Raw genomic sequence first — 5,000 nt, forward strand, 5'->3', positions numbered from 1 at the left:
ATGCATGTCATTCCGAGCCTCCTGGTCTTGGAATAATTTATCAGATGACGGTGTTCTTGGCGGCAGGCGCTGTGAGAGTCTCCAGTCTTTCTTCCATTAAAGTAAAATCAAGTAATGATTTAACTGTATTAAGAGGAATGAGCACTGTATATACAAAAGTAAGATGATAAAATTAACTGTTCTTTTATAACATTACAGTAACAAAAGACTTGTTCTACAAACAGAATTAAAGTTTGCATATAACATTCGTTTGAATACCAATTACATATCCTCCACTAAATATATAATTTAAATATATATATATATTTTTAAGCTTTTCTCAAATCACTGATTATGTTTATGTAACACAAAGACGACATGCACTACGCACCTACAGACTGCACATAAACATTCACAATCTACTCAAACTTGTTTATGGTAATTATCAAAATACAGTGCAGCGGAATCAGCCACTTAGATCCCTCCACGTTCATTACAACTCTTTCTAGAAAACGAAAAGAAAGCTCAATGTTGGACAACCATAGAGGGTCCGCCCCTCTCGACGCGTCTGCGCATGCGCGATAGGTTGCACCGTGTGTCTTTCCGCGCGACAGAACCTCGCGGGTCTCCACTGACTCAGTGCCCTATTGACTCTCTCGCAGTTCTGACGCGCAGGCGCCAGTGTGTGGTTACCGCTTCTGTGGTACAGCCTCTGGACGATATATATTTGGAAAAAATACATGTATATATAAATATTTCATAGTGTTTGATAAGCTTGGTCAGTGGTGATTTAAACAAAGCCAGATCGAACACACTCCGTTTCAACATTAAATCAAACAAGTTTCAGTGCTGATTGTAAGTCTAAGGTAAGTATTTATATATTCTTGAGTCGACAGTGCTATTCAATATTATTCAAGTTGCGAAAACATATTCACTTTAAGTGTTACACCTACACCGTGACGACACACACCCGCATGTTGACGAAGCAACAGCCTTGTAGCGGGGCTGTCTTTCATGCGAGCCCGCCAGACCAGAACAGGCTGTGCGTACTCTGTCCGGATCTACAGTAATTATCATCAGATAGTATGAAAAAGTCTCTCGAATGGACAGCAAAGTCTTCCTAGTTCATTTCTTGCCCATATTTTACGCCCGTGACTTTGTGAATCGCTGCATTCTTTCTGGCCAAAGTGCGCTCACCTTCGTCACAGTTCGTGCACCACATCATTGCAATTCAGAGTAATGTCTTCCAAGATTATATATATTTTTTCCTGTGTGTATAAAACATACACGCCGTTGCAGTTGGGATTCATATACAAGGCTGTGGTTGCTTATATTCGAGGCCTGCTGCATCTCAGTATCTATTTTTATTTCCTCATTTAGAACTTTACATATATAAGACAGCATTTCTATAAATAGAAACACTATTCCGCGCTTTCAATGACAAAACCAACACACGTGTATTCGACATATATACACACACATATTCGGAAAATTCGACACGTATATGCAAATACACACCAGCGTTCTACACGAATAATCACATACATCACCATTACTACATGCATGTATAAAAAAAAAAAAAAAAAGCACTTACATACATAACTTTTAAGTCAATTCTTCAAACTTTATATATACTTCCAAAGACCAATACAATCTGTACATCCAATCTTTAACACTGACACAGGCATACATTACACTGTTACTACAGGCACGCGTTGGCCACACGCTCCATGCACGTCACAAACAAGAGTCACACGAACGCCAAGCGGACTGCTGTCAGAAATGGCTCACACACACGCGCACCCTTCATTATATTTCAATTTTCCCACGCCCTCTTTCGCCTCTGCCCGCACGGCCCTAATACATCACATATACCGTCCCAGGTTCCCCCAAATGATTAATACGCGTTGAGGTACCTCTGACTATACTTTATTATTCCTAGAATTCCCTTTTCCCCTTCACAGCTACTATACTCACTTCGCAAACTCACGTGCATCTTCAAAGACCCTTTAGCTCATATCCAAACACTTTTTTTTCCTCCCACAAACACCACATTTTAAACAGCCGAGTTTTCGGAACACCTTTACCACACAAATACACACAGCCCCCTTCCCTTCACTTGCCATAGCAACAACAATACAGACCTCCAAGCGCCTTGAAAACCACAACACGTCCAAAAAGCTCCCCCCCCCCCCCATGACGAAAACCTACACAGAACCCCTTCCACACATTCAAATACACCCACCTGCCTCTCCCCCGCACAAACAGTATAAACAAACGCGTATCTTCAGAAGCCTCTTCCCAACGCAACCTGAAGGCAACCCCCTCAATTTACCTGCCACGAACACCATAGCCTAAATCAACTCGCGTATTCTACCACCCTTTACCAAACACATCTGCAAGGCACAGTGCTTCCAATGCTCACTCAAAGAACCTCCTGTGTGACAGCTGATCCTTGCCCATCCACGAACTCTGGCACGGCGGAGGACTTCTCTGGAATCCTACACTTTTCAGCTTTCTTCGTGAGAGCTCCCGAGGCACAGAACTTCGGGCAAATCTCATGTAAGAAAACACGTTCCTTGACGAACTTGGGAATAGTAATTTCTAGGCTGTGGATTCCGTGCGAGAGTAAGGGAAAACAGATATGCGAGAGCGAGTGAGTGAGTAAGTGAATGGAGGAGGGGAAAAGGGGGAAGGAAAAAGAGGGAGAGAGGGGGGGGTGGGGGAGAAAGAGGAGAGAGGGGGGGGAGGGAGGGGGGGGAGGGGGGGGGGAGGGGGGGGAGGGGAGGGAGGGAGGGAGAGAAGGGGGGGAGAGGGGGAGAGAGAGGGGGGAGAGGGCGGGGAGGGGAGAGAGAGGGAGAAGAGGAGGGGGGGGGGTAGAGAGGGGGGAAAAGGGAGAGAGAGAGGGAGTGGGGGGGAGGGGGAGAGAGATGGGAGGGATGGGGGGAAGGGGGGGAGGGGGGGAAGGGGGTATAGAAAAGAGGAGAAAGGGGGAGAGGGGGAGAGAAGGGGAGGGAGAGGGAGAGGGAAGAGGGGGAAGAGAAGAGAGAGATTAGAGGAGAGAGAAGAAGATTGAGAGAGGGGAGAAGAGAGAGAAAGAGAGAGAGAGAGAGAGAGAGAGAGAGAGAGAGAGAGAGAGAAGAGGAGAGAGAGAGAGAGAGAGAGAGAGAGAGAGAGTGAGAGAAAGGAGAAAAAAAAAAGAGAGAAAAGGGAAAGAAAAAGAGAAAGAAGAGAAAAGAAAGAGAGAGAAGAAAGAGATGAAAAAAGAGAGAGAAAGAAAAAGAGAAAAGAAAGAGGAGAAAGAATGAAGAGAAAGAAAAAGAGAAAAGAAAGTAGGAGAAAAGAAGAGAGAGAAAGGAAGAGAGAGAAAGGAAGAGAGAGAAAGGAAGAGAGAGAAAGAAAGAGAGAGAAAGAAAGAAAGAAAGAGAGAAAGAAAGAAAGAGAGAAAGAAAGAAAGAGAGAAAGAAAGAAAGAGAGAAAGAAAGAAAGAGAGAAAGAGAGAGAAAGAAAGAGAAGAGAGAGAGAGAGAGAGAGAGAGAGAGAGAGAGAGAGAGAGAGAGAGAGAGAGAGAGAGAGAGATAATTTGCCTTTCAAATGGCTTATAAACTTTCACAAGTTCACTCATAAAGAATCCACGAACTCAAAAGACCTTTACAAAGAATTCCGAGATCCATCACCTCGCGGATGACAGTCACTATGCCAACGCCGACGGAGCTTGTCAATCGCCCGGCGGAAAACACGTTATTTTGATCTAAACAGCGATACGTAATACGTCATCTGCGCGAAACAGGCGGCCCGGGAATGTGTGCGGTTTGGGTCAGCCTAGTTCCGGCGTCTATATAGAGCATTAATATCACGATTAAAGTTTCTACGCGGCGCCGTGAATGACAGTTGTGGACACCGCGACCGCGAGCAAGGAGAAAAGTCGGACACGTAAGGAGAAAAAATGGCTTAGAAACCTTGTTGAGGTCTGCGTGCGGGCAGGTCCACAGACTCATGTGCCAATGCATGGGTGAGTAAGTTCGACCGATAACAAACTTGAGGTCAAGCGCGATCAACAATTGCAATAAGAATAACGATGAAATAATAATAATCACGACAATAATAACAGTAATGCTGCTGCTGCTGCTGATGATGATGATGATGAATATAATAATAATAACAATAACAATAAGAAGAAAAACAATTATAAAAATAATAAAAATAATAATAATAATAATAATAATAATAATAATAATAATAACAATCATAACACTAATAACGATAATAATAATGACAGTAATATTAATGATAACAATAACAATAGTAATAATCATATGAGAGAGAGAGAGAGAGAGAGAGAGAGAGAGAGAGAGAGAGAGAGAGAGAGAGAGAGAGAGAGAGAGAGAGAGAGAGAGAGAGAGAGAGAGAGATAAAGATATATAGATGGATAGATAAAGAGAGAGAGGGAGAGAGAGAGAGAGAGAGAGAGAGAGAGAGAGAGAGAGAGAGAGAGAGAGAGAGAGAGAGAGAGAGAGAGAGAGAGAGAGAGAGAGAGAGAGAGAGAGAGAGAGAGAGAGAGGGGGGGGGGGATTAAGAGGACGGGGGTGGAGAGTTAAGGAGTCGATAAGGCATAGGAAGAGGGAGGGGGACAAAGAAGAGGCAGAAGAAGAGGAGGGGGAGGCAAAGAGGAGACATCAGAGGAGGGGACGGAGGCCGGTGACCCACATGTGTCGAGTAACTTAACCAATCTTCTGAGAAAGTCCCCGATCGTCTTGCCTCAACGAGACCCGACGGCGCTTCTTCCCGAAGCTGCGGTCCGTGAACTGTTATTTCTGAATGTAAATCTTCATTCAGTCATAGCTGACATGGCGGCGTGTGTAGCCGGGCGAACATGACGACGTTACAATAGGGCCTTGGACACACATGGTCGGCCGAGGAACACATGCAAGCTCCTACGGCGGCCCGCGCCCGTGCCAGGCGGCGGGACGGCCACCAGCTTAATTCCGGGCTTTACGATGCCTCCGCCTGCGGCACTCCCA

The 5,000-nt window shown here is 44.9% G+C and overlaps 2 protein-coding genes across 5 annotated transcripts in view; one reads left to right on the forward strand and one right to left on the reverse strand.

Annotated features, from left to right (window-relative positions):
• The window catches only part of LOC125030869 (calcium uniporter protein, mitochondrial-like), a 467,123-nt gene that overhangs the window by 40,075 nt on the left and 422,048 nt on the right, over nt 1-5,000 (reverse strand). The gene's annotated exons all lie outside the window — the stretch shown is intronic.
• Nucleotides 625-5,000, forward strand: part of LOC125030867 — a 63,291-nt gene continuing 58,915 nt past the window's right edge. The window contains exon 1 of the mRNA XM_047621174.1: nt 625-845. The gene's annotated coding sequence lies outside the window, so the exon portion shown is untranslated. The remainder of the gene's footprint in view (nt 846-5,000) is intronic.

Source organism: Penaeus chinensis, chromosome 12 (genome assembly GCF_019202785.1).
Source record: "Penaeus chinensis breed Huanghai No. 1 chromosome 12, ASM1920278v2, whole genome shotgun sequence".
Lineage (NCBI taxonomy): Eukaryota > Metazoa > Arthropoda > Malacostraca > Decapoda > Penaeidae > Penaeus > Penaeus chinensis.